Source organism: Oncorhynchus nerka, linkage group LG6 (genome assembly GCF_034236695.1).
Source record: "Oncorhynchus nerka isolate Pitt River linkage group LG6, Oner_Uvic_2.0, whole genome shotgun sequence".
NCBI lineage: Eukaryota > Metazoa > Chordata > Actinopteri > Salmoniformes > Salmonidae > Oncorhynchus > Oncorhynchus nerka.
The window spans coordinates 34,611,592-34,623,924 of NC_088401.1; the positions used below are offsets into that span (position 1 = coordinate 34,611,592).

At 42.7% G+C, this 12,333-nt stretch overlaps 1 long non-coding RNA gene across 1 annotated transcript in view; it reads right to left on the bottom strand.

Moving 5' to 3' along the window:
• Window positions 1-1,347: 1,347 nt before the first annotated feature.
• The window catches only part of LOC115131114 (uncharacterized), a 19,963-nt gene continuing 8,977 nt past the window's right edge, over window positions 1,348-12,333 (bottom strand). The window contains exon 2 of the long non-coding RNA XR_003863888.2: window positions 1,348-1,829. This is a non-coding gene — a long non-coding RNA (uncharacterized LOC115131114). The remainder of the gene's footprint in view (window positions 1,830-12,333) is intronic.

The window sequence follows — 12,333 nt, forward strand, 5'->3', positions numbered from 1 at the left end:
GGGAAGTGACTAAGAGTGACCATTGGCTTCTTGAAGACCTCTAAATAGAGTTCCTCTGTGGAGATGGGAGAACCTTCCAGAAGGACAACCATCTCTGCAGCACTCCACAAATCAGGCCTTTATGGTAGAGTGACCAGACGGAAGCCACCCCTCAGTAACAGGCACATGACAGCCCGCTTGGAGTTTGTCCAAAAAAGGCACCTAAAGACTCTCAGACCATGAGAAACAAGATTCTCTAGTCTGATGAAACCAAGATTGAACTCTTTGAACTGAATGCCAACCGTCACTTCTGGATGAAACCTGGCTACGGTGAAGCATGGTGGTGGCGGCATCATGGTGTGGGGATATTTTTCAGCGGGACGGACAAGGAAACTAATCAGGATCGAGGCAAAGATGAACGGAGCAAAGTAGAGAGATCCTGAATGAAAACCTGCTCCAGAGCGCTCAGGACCTCAGACTGGAGCGAAGGTTCACCTTCCAACAGGACAACGAACCTAAGCACACAGCCAAGACAACGCAAGAGTGGCTTCAGGACAAGTTTCTGAATGTCCTTAAGTGGCCCAGCCAGAGTTCGGACTTGAACCCGATCGAACATCTCTGCAGAGACCTGGAAATAGCTGTGCAGCAACGCTCCACATCTAATCTGACAGAGCTTGAGAATGGGCAGAGAAGAATGGGAGAAACTCCCCTAATACAGGTGTGCCAAGCTTGTAGCGTCATCCCCAAGAAGACTCAAGACTGCAATCGCTGCCAAAGGTGCTTCAACAAACTACTGAGTAAAGGGTCTGAATACTTATGTAAATGTGATATATTTCAGTTATTCATTTTTTATAAATGAGCAAATATTTCTAAAAAACTGTTTTTGCTTTGTCATTATGGGTTATTATGTGTAGATTGATGAGGGATAAAACAATTTAATCAATTTTAGAATAAGGCTGTAACAAAACAAAATGTGGAAAAAAGTCCAGGGGTCTGAATACTTTCCAAAGGTACTGTATATTGTGCTAATGACGATACAAAAATAGAGTAACCGAGAGCAATGAACAATATGGTAAACTAGTGTCATGACTTTTATCATTAATTTGAAGACTGTTATTTATCTAATCAACTAACTATGTTTAATTTTAAATTAATCAGGTAACAATTAACTAATTAGGATCTGGGGCACCACGAGAGCGGTTCTTTAAAGAGTTACCGTCTGCCAAATTAAACTCTAAAGGTCTGTACCTATCACATCTATAAACAGTCAATTTATTAATCATAACCTCATATCATCATTCCAAACAGTCGTAACCTCCTTACATCTACAAAAACCAGAGCCTTACTTATGATTCAGTACTACACCAATTGGTTTAATTATTTATTTCCTAGCTAATTAAATGGTAACACATGATAAATATACACACGTAATACATTAAAAACAGGTCCCTAGCGGACTGACAACAATATGGCTGCTTTTTACAAAAGACATGGAGGGCAAGAGAGAGAGAGAGAGAGAGAGAGGGGAGGGACAGAGACACTTAACGTTGGTACATTTAGAAACTACTCTCACTTAGAGTAGTCTTATACTTTGCACACGAACTGCCGCCCGCTTGGAATAAGAAATCGTTAATGTATTTACATGAAAATGCCTTTTCGTGGCACGCTTGTAAGGCTCCGATTGTCCCAAAATGGTTCAACAAATATTCTACTGTTGTTCTCCTCTGCAGTTGTCCGGTATCCGGTGACTTGACGTGTAGTCCTGAACAGAACTACAGAGTTGATTCTCCTTCCATTCGCTCTGGAAGATGCCTCTTTGAAGATAGGCTAGCTAGCCGTGTTGATGGTTCCTAGAGGGGTGATGAGATGGTTTGAGCAGAGTAATAGAATGGTCCCACTTAAATGAGCTTTTCTAGATACTTTACTTAGTACAGCTAATCAGCAGTACCAGTGATTGTCCGGGAAGGACTTTATCGTCTCTACCTCGTGTTGAGATTCAGAGTTAAAAACACTTTAAATGTGAGCTGCAGCTCTACGTCTCTCTGGTCTGATATGTTCACTTTTAACCCATCATTTTGTACAGTTTGTTAGAAAGGGGCGGTTTTGTCAGGCTGACACACTCTCTGACATCACTCAAGGGGGCAGTGACTACTTACTGTGCACAGTTATAGAAACAATTTTCTCAAATCACATCCCTCTCTTAACAAAACACTTTCCTAATTTGTCATATTTCATTCACAGCACATAGGATGGAAAGTTCGTATATGTAATGGGTATACTTTCAAAGTTATAGTATTTCCTTTATAACATTTTTAATGATATCACAAAATAACAACCAAAATGACATTAGTGTTCTTTAAATCGTCTCTGACCATTCCCCATGTTCTATGTTAGAAATATTATTCCAGTACTCGCTTTAGAACGTGTTAGAGTTTCGGCGGGGAAAGTCTTCTTAAAACAAAGGCACATTCCTTTGGTGAACATTGGAGAGGGAAAGCTGAATGTTCTGTCCTTGATTTACAACAGGGAGTGAGGTGTTAACGCCCCCCTCTGCAGTTGATAGGGGGTGTAGTTGAAGTTATTCATTGCAAACCTGATCTGACCTATTTGGAACCTCACAGGACAGTCATGGCACTAGCAAACGAGGCATTTGTAGTAAGTACACGGGGGACGCCATCTTTATGAATCTTCAAGATTGTTGGATATCCTCACTCTGGCTGGATTCCAAGTCAGCATAATGTGACTTGATGTGGCCTGTAAACCAGGGGTGTCAGACCACTGTGTTAGGGTGTAAGTAGGCCCTCAATGAAAGGTATGATGTGTATGTAATGTATTGTCAGAACATATGTACATAGACACTCATTTGGTGAAGGCTTACAGGACTCAAAGCCATTGAATACAACAACCATGTCTCTTTCGCTAACAAACACCGTAATGGGTGGTAACTACAATTCACTCGAAAGGCAAGGCACACTGGGAAATACGCAAATAAAGTAGAATAAAATTCTCAAATTGAAATGTATGTTCAATCAACCTAAAATTCACACACATTGTACAATTTAAATTGAGAATGTATGTTGTTTCAGCTCCTATTGCAGCTGGTTGACTTACAATGGCGGACGTGCATAAAGATGGTGGCCTCCATGCACTTACCACAAATACCTTGGTTTTTTTTGTATCACATTAGCACGGTATACATCAGGGATGGGGGCCACAAAAAAACTGAACTCATCATGAGACGCCGCAGTGGCTTGTGGGTTTATGTACCCCCCACTTCTCTCCACCCCCACGTCAATGACATTGAAGATACATTTATATAGTTTTAACATTCATTTCCTGTAATTCTACACATTTTGCCATGGGGGCGGAGAGAAGTTTTTGCGATTTTATAACTAATTTCATGCAATCCTACTCATTTTTTTAAACTCTTTTTTTCTTGAACTGCATTGTTAGTTAAGGGCATGTAAGTAAGCATTTCAGGGTAAGGTGGTACTAAGCACATGTGACACATCAAATTTGATGGCCATGGGGTGCAGTTTTCTTGTTGTTGCAGTTTTACAGGTAATTTCCTGCAATTCTACACATATTGCCATAGACTGGAGGCAAATGTTTAATATGATAACTAATGATCAATGGGCCCCAACCCGCTTGGTAATTCGACCATGCTTACTACAAGTTGAGATAGCTGGCCGCTAGACTAACTTACCAATCCCCAAAATGTAGCATGGGCAAATTGAGTGACTGCTGATGCAAAACCAAATTTCGGAATTGCGCCTTGTGTATTCTATAATTATAACTGAGACCCTGACCAAGCCCCCCCCCCCCCCCCCCTCTACAAAAGGGGAACCGCCAGCCCATCTCTGGTATACATGGTCCAACTTCTCCAAGACACCGGCAATTTAAAAAAAACTAAAAATAGATTGTGCTGATTTATGTGCGCATTGAACCATGTCACGTGGCCGTTGTTTAAAAATGTTCGGCATTGTACGTTGAACTTCAATGCTATTTTGATGAGCAAACTCACAATCCTATTACAGCTGGTTGCAACAGAAACTTTTACAGTGTATAGCCTATCCTGCTTGTCCGTTACCGGCTCATGGTGACAGGGTGTGCATCCCAAATGGCAACCTATTCCCTATGAGGTACACTACTTTTTGGCCAGGACTGCACTATAAAGGGAATAGGATGCAATTTGGGAAGCAGCCTGGGTGTCAGTTGTTGGTATTCATTCTGTACTGTCTGTCACTTAGTTGCAGAGTGTCCCCTGGCCAATGAGTGACAGGGACACAAAGTCCCATTTGACATGAGTCAATCACGTCCTCAGGGTTTCCACTATGACTGGCTCTCTCTTCCAAGATCACACGTCAATGACATTACAGTGACCTGGTTTCTCTGAGGTTTGTCTGGGAGTGTTCATTCAATGCATACTTCTGTGAAATGTAGAGAGGAATGCAGGAGAGGCAGACATACCATAGCAACAGCATCACACATGTTTTTGATTGGCATTATATTTCAAATATGTGGGGTCAGAGTTCAGACAGTCTCTCCCCCCTCCCCAACATCACCCCCCACCCCCCTGCCCTTTGCCGTGTCATTGGCGTGTGTACACACGTGTTTCTGGGCTCCCCTGGAGCACGCACCCCGTTGGGTGTGCTTCCTGTGTCATACGTCCCTCTCCGTCAGCCTGCCACCCACCCCATCTCACCTCCCGTTCCCAAAGGTGCTCGCGAAAACGTCTGACTTCAGAGACAGGCGTCCTTCACAGGGCTGATTCATCTGGGCCAAGGCCTCCCTAATAAACTCACCCAAGGAGGAGAAGGGGTACTCAGGCTACTGTGAGACTACTGTGATTAAAGAGAAGAGTGGGAAAAGAGAGAGAGTGATGGAGAAAGAGCGAGGTAGAGGGAGAGAATAAAATACAATAAATCTCACTCATTTTAAGATTGCTGAAGGGACCGGCGGTCTCTGGCGTTCCACCTCACCCCTCCCCCTTGGCTGTCCCCCTGACCTCCCCGTACCCCCAAGTCTGATCCTCATTAAGAGTCACAGGGAACATCAAAGAGCAGAGAGCCCAAACTTTCTATCACTTCACAGCACCCGGAATCCTCCAGATATTAAAATTCTAGTGTCGCCATTCACTATGGAGCACTGGGGCTAACTCAACAACTCAGGGAGGAGTGGGACTTAAGGTCCCGAAGGTCGCAGAAAGTTTGAAGAAACTTCTCTTCACTTAGTTATAAGCAGGTGTTGAAAGGGCTCTTTGCACATTCTGTGGGCTGGGAAGAGAGACATTTGGAAAAGGGGGCAGGGACATTGTATCTTTGTTTCTGTATTCCTGCTATGACCAATAAGTGAGTAACAGAGAAAGTACCAGACCTGAGGCCATCCACCCATTGACTCACATAGTTAACCTACATTTGAATGGATCTAGGAGATATGAACAGGATGACACCCATAATTATAAATTATACTGAACAAAACATATACACTCAACATGCAATAATTTCAATGATTTTACTGAGTTACAGTTCATATAAGGAAATCAATCAATTGAAATAAATATGGATTTCACATGACTGGGCAGGCCCATGGGTGGGCCTGAGAGTGCATAGGCCCGCCCACTGGGGTGCCAGGCCCAGCCAATCAAAATTAGTTTTTTTATTACAGACAGAAATACTCCTCATTTTCATCAGCTGTCCGGGTGACAGGTCTCAGTCAATCCAGGATGTGGAAGTCCTGGGCTGGCGTGGTTACACGTGGTCTGTAGTTGTGAGGCTGGTTTGACGTACTGCCAAATTCTCTAAAACGACGTCCCTGGGTTTATGCTGTTTAATCAGTTTCTTGATATGCCATACCTGTCAGGTGGATAGATTATCTTTGCAAAGGAGAAATGCTCACTAACAGAGACGTAAACAAATTTGTGCACAATTTGTTGGGTTTATATTTTTGTTCAGTATATATTTTGAAGTATAGACTACTGATTGCTGTCCATGGTGCTGAAATTGCGACATGTCTATGCAGCTGCATGCTTATCGAATCGAAGATAGGATTTCTGTGGTGCCAGGGCATGTATAGCTTTGCTTCAGCTAACGGATAAATGTTTATTGGTAGGCCTATTTGGTCGTCATTTTCTCAGGTTAAGCCTAACATTTCACAAAGGCATACACGCTATCGCAATGCTGTCATTGTTCGACTGCTGGCAGGTGGCAATAATGTAATTACTTGTTCAGTAATTATAGTTTGAAATTCCAAAATTGCAGATTGTAAAATAAATATATATATACAACTTCCCTGTATTGGCTACCTGAACTTTCATGACATGAGCCATCTTTGCGCACTCTCCCAGCTTGGATAGAAAGTTGTGCGTAAAACCAGACTATTCGTGCCAAATAATATTCAGTCCACCCTAGGGATTGTTTCATGACGCAGTGCACTATCTTTAGCTATATTTAGCTGCTATTTATGAACTTTGTGTAAAAAGTACACATCAAAAAGCCCAACAATGAGGAAACAAGTAATCGGCTTGAGGATAAATTCAGCCACTATTTATTGTTGAACTCGGTGGATTTTGTCTGGCTAATAGCCTACACAAAAGGGCTGCAATATTCAGGGCAAATTCAATTCAATTAGATACAACTTGAGAGACTCCTCTAGTCTCCTTAAGTCCTTCCTTTTTTTCTGTGAAAATGTTTTCACCACGGCCTGTAGGTCCAGGTTGCGGACCCGACTGTTTCCTATGCTGAGTATTTTTGCCAAACCAGACAGTCTTTCCTGAGACATTGTGCATTTTATGTCCATTGCACTGCACACAATTTAAACGTAGTCTTGATTGATGCATGCCAAGATATAGCAGAGACAAGGGACTGATGCTATTGCAACCACACAACTCAAATGCCGGTTCACCAGTATGAACGAAATCGCAAACAGCTTTAGCAGACAAGAACTCTTTGCATCTACCAATTAATTGGCTGTCCAGTATCCAGACGACCAGTCCCCAGAGCTTCCTATACAGTTCATCTCTTTCCATAATGTGTTGAAGCCGGGCAATTAAGGAGAATGAGAGGCTCAATTAAAGGTGTTGCAGAACTGCTGTATTTTGAAGCACGTCTCGTTTCTGCCCAGTTTCCCTGGTGTTGCCACATCAATCAAGCTGTTCTTACCATCCTTGTAACTGTCACTTGTGCGGAGAGATCGTTTTCTGAACTAAAACCCATAAAGAACTACCTAAGAAGCATCAGGCTCTCGGTCTGATATGAGCTCTTGAACACCTGGGTAAGCTCCACTCATTGCACTAGCGCGGTCGTAGCCTTGACCATGGCATTTGTTCACTGATATCCCCTCATACTTTAAAATCAGTGTACAGTTTACTGTCATACGTATTATTTTTTTTAACTGCTTTGCAGGGGCTGCGGGTATACAAGTGAAACACACACACACACACACACACACACACACACACACACACACACACACACACACACACACACACAGATGATAGCTCCATCTCTTGGCAGTGTAGAGACTTGACCCCAAAATAGAGCTCAAAACCTCCAAAGTAAAAACACAGAGACCTTCTTCAATCTGGCATTTTCTCCGTCTGAGGAGAGGCAAGTCAAGCCAAGTCACTCAGTCTGTGGTTAAGAACCAAACACTAGGCCATTAAACAATAACAGCATCCACACTGGTGTGAGAAAACAAATAAAATAAGAGACTGCTGACCGAAAATGCCTTACAGACAACAGTCAGTGCTGACAAAAACAATAGGCTGATAAAACATTGGTATGTGAAAAACAAATGTGACCCAAAACAGAATTCCAAAATGTAAAGCATATCTTTAAAAAAAAAGGCTCATAAAATGTGTCACTACAAAGGCTTTGACACCAATATCTTCACTGACCAACAGGGACCTCTGGATAGCCTTGGCATAATCTCGTGGACACAGGACACTTTAGGCCAGAAACTCACGAAAATGTGGCAGAGGAAGAGCATTCAGTGATAACCTCTACTTGAAAGAGATCGAGTGAGAGAGAGATAATGAGCCCAGGGTGAGTCGTGAGCTGGGCTGTGAGGAGCTGTCCTTAGCACAGGGGCCAACAGGGGCCCCAGGTGCTGACTGAGGCCCTCTCAGACCTCAGATGACAGAGGCTCCACTACTATCAGCAGATATGATTGGCCCATTACGTAACAGCTAGCCTACTGTAACACATTAGGCCCACTGCTACAAGACTGTGTCCCAAATGGCACCCTGTTCCGTATGTAGTGCACTAGTTTTGACCAGGGCCCATAGGACCGAAAGTAGTGCACTACATAGGAAATAGGGTGCCATTTGGGACACACACCAAGTCTGCATAATCAGACTATTACTGAGAGTCATTTAGCACAAGAACAAATATGTGAATACTGAGCCTCTCATATGTGATAAATAAATTACCATCTTTGTTAGACATTGTTAATTAAATGGTTCCTAACTAGCAAGTTCTGACAAACATTAAGGCTTGGGCTGAAAGTGAGGCAGCATTATGCTAGGTGACAAACACTTGTATTACATTGCTTACCTAATACATTCACACCTCACATGGCAAAATGGAAGTCATTCCCTTTTCAGCATTGTGTTCAGTGACATTTTTCCCAATGCCACACTGTCCGCCCAGCATTTGACTGTAAACAATGCAGGTTATCTTTTCAAGTCTTTTCAAGTGTTGTTCAAGTACATCATGGCCCGTTATGATAACAGTGAGAAAACTAAACTCAGAACTCTAATCATTCGTAATAATAACTTAACCACACCAACCAAAGCAGAGACACTGACAATGAGACACTGGATCCAGGGCCGCATTCCTTTCGAAATCAGCACCTTCGGGATGAGCATTCGGTCTTGGGACGCAGTGTTATTCCTGATCTGGATAAACTAAGGGCCCTGATCATGAGGGATGATTTTCATAAAGTGGCACTTTATTAAAGTTAATGAAAGTTCTCTTTCTCTTCAGATCAGGTTATTGGGTAGAATCAAAGGCTTGGCCGGAGAGTACTCACTTGCCATGCCGGTACTTTATGGACTGTTGTGGAGTTTACAGGATTAGACAAGTGACAGCTCTGCAGAGCACTGGAAAGTCACAGACAGGGGGGCCTAGGGGCACCCAAAATCCAAATACTGTGCTTCATTTCCCCACCCTGTACTCGTTGATAGAAAAATATATATTTTTATTGTTTATGCAAAAACCAACGGGAATGGAAAACATTTATTGAAATAGTGTTTGGTGAGTGACAGGGTGTTTGTGTGTGTGTGTGGGTGGGAGAAAGTTCAAAAGTTCAAAACTACAGAGAAACTTTCAAATGTGCTTTGAAAGTACTTTCAAATGTACTTTCAAATGTGCTTCTCGGCAGATAGTTTACTGAAATTCCTTCTCTCTATCTCCACCCCCAAACTACTGTAATAATGACTCCAAGCAATCATTGGTCTCCATTCCTGCAGTTCACACCCACTTGTATCCCAGCTCCAAGCCTCCAATTAATCACACTGACATGAACAGCTTGTGGTTATTGACTGGGAGTGGATTCCACTCCATCCATGATTCTACAAAGATATATATATTTTTTTAAACAGAACACACCCTAAACATTCCTCAGCTAGGGTTTCTACAGAGCAAAGTTTGCTTCCCAACCTTAGTTAAATGGGGGCGGCAGGGTAGCCTAGTGGTTAGAGAGTTGGACTAGTAACCGAAAGGTTGCAAGTTTAAATCCCCGAGCTGACAAGGTACAAATCTGTCGTTCTGCCCCTGAACAGGCAGTTAACCCACTGTTCCTAGGCCATCATTGAAAATAAGAATGTGTTCTTTAACTGACTTGCCTAGTTAACTAAAGGTATTTCATTCTTTAACCTATTTGAAATGCTTCTTTGAACATGACCTCGTCTGAAACTTCAAAAGGGAAGGCTATTTGACTCACACTTATCTGTGCCAGAAATGTACATTCCCAGAGCACCCTTGAAAAACAGTGTCATCATTAGGACTGGCATATCATGGATAATTAGAGGTTTGGGGCGACACACAGAGAATGTTAATAAGATACACATAGTACCTCATAGATCACCATTTAGATCACCATTTATCGCCAAAAGAGCAAAGGGGACATTTTCAAAAACACAGCTCAAAGGGGAAGGAACACAACAAATTGGGTGGCCAATTGAGACCTCCATGGGTGTCAGTGTGTCCGGCCCAAATAGCACATAGGCCCTGGTCAAAAAGCAGTGCACTATATAGGGAATAGGGTGCCATTTGGGACAGAGTCTAGCTCTTTATACTGTTTTCCAGAGGAGCAGTTTAGATTACGTTCTCTAATCACTACAATGACGGGGAAGATGTTTTTTTATCAACAGTTGTATCCACAGGCTAAACTGAGCTCTGAGACGGTTGTTGTGTCTAGGAGCACTGTGTGTTAGCAAAACAGCCAGTAGGAGTCATTAACTGCCCAGTGTTGACTGATACATGTGTCATCTGTTTTCCGAGCAGATGGACAGCATTACTTCCAAGACCTCAATCTGCTTCTTCATTTGTGCATTTGATGCCGACGAAGGTCAAAGCATGTCGTGACCTCATAAACTCTAAGTAAACAAACCAGGGGTCGCACGTATCAAGTGTCTCAGAGTATGAGGGTTGACTTGATACCTGGGGCAGGGAAGACCTGATCCTAGATCAGCACTCCTAATCTGAGACACGGAGAATATGGGCCCTTGTGCAGACCTGAGAAACCATTACTGTTTCTTCTGTGTTAAGAAACAATACAACAGGGGGGAGACACTGAAAAAAACTGGAGCAAAGAGAGCCAAAGAAACATCTGGTTCCTTTCCACCACATTCCACCACTGTCCCACAACACAGCAGTGGAGAGACTGGAGTACACAGGAGAGTGCGGATGGAGAATTCATCAGACACGCAAAGCAGTCTGATCCAATCAAATTCAGACGACATGAGTGGTGTTTCAAAGATCCAATCAGATTCCTCCAGACATGGTTGGCGTTTCATGGAGGGAACATCCCCCTGATCCACCAGACATTCCCACCTGATATACCAGACCTCTAGATCATCCAAGCATAAAAATACCAAGTCTTTTCCAACACATTGCAGTCTCCTCCAACACATTGCATAACTTTCCACATTCCCATTGCTTTGTCCCAATTCCCATAGCGCCTTGTTTTTTTTTTTTTTTTTGTCACAAACACTGACTTTGCGTTCACCCTTGAGTGGCTATAAGCCTCTCTTGTTACTAGTGGTAATTGGTGGCTCAGATGAAAGAAGCTGTAATGTTGGTTGGTTGGTTGGTGTGTGTGTGTCCATGCTATGTGTGTGTGTATGTGCGTGCCAGCCTTCCTTCCTGCATGTATACAGTGCCTTCAGAAAGTATTCACACCCCTTGAGTTATTCCACATTTTGTTGTTACAGCCTGAATTCAAAATTGTTCACATAGATTGTTTCTCTCACCCATCTACACACAATATCCCAAAACGACAAAGAGGAAACATGTTTTTAGAAATTGTAGAACATTTCTTGAAAATAAAATGCAGAAATATCTCATTTACATAAGTATTCAAACCACTGAGTTAATACCTTGTAGAATTACCTTTGGCGGTGATTACAGCTTTGAGTCGTCTTGGGTATGTCTGTATGAGCTTTGCACATATGGATTTGGGCATTTTTGACCCATTCTTCATTGCAGATTTTCTCAAGCTCTGTTAAGTTAGATTGGGAGCTGCGGTGAACAGCAATCTTCAAGTCTTTCCACAGATTTTTTTTATGTGATTCAAGTCTGGACTTTGGCTGGGCCACTCAAGGACTTTCTTGTTCTGAAGCCATTATTCTGAGGCCTTTCCAGCATTGCTTGGCTGTATGCTTGGGGTCATTGTCCTGTTTGTACGTAAATATTCACCCAAGTCTAAAGTCGTTTGCACTCTGAAGCAGGTTCTCATCAAGGATTTGCCGGTATTTGGCTCCATTCATTGTTCCCTCTATCCTTACCAGTCTCCCATTCCCTGCCACTGAAAAGCATCCCCATAACATGATGCTGCCACCACTATGCTTCACGGTAGAGATGGTGTTAGACGGGTGATGAGCTGTGCCTGTTTTTTTTTCAGACAGAGCGCTTAGCAAAATAGTTACATTTTTGTCTCATCGGACTACAGAATATTTTGCCTTATGCTCTCAAGAGTCTTTCACATTCTTTTTGTAAACTCAAAGTGTGCCGTCATGTGCCTTTTTCTCAGGAGTGGCTTCCATCTGGCAACTCTACCATAAAGCCCAGATTGCTGAAATGCTGTAGAGACTGTCCTTCTGGCAGGTTCTCCCATATCAGCCAAAGAACT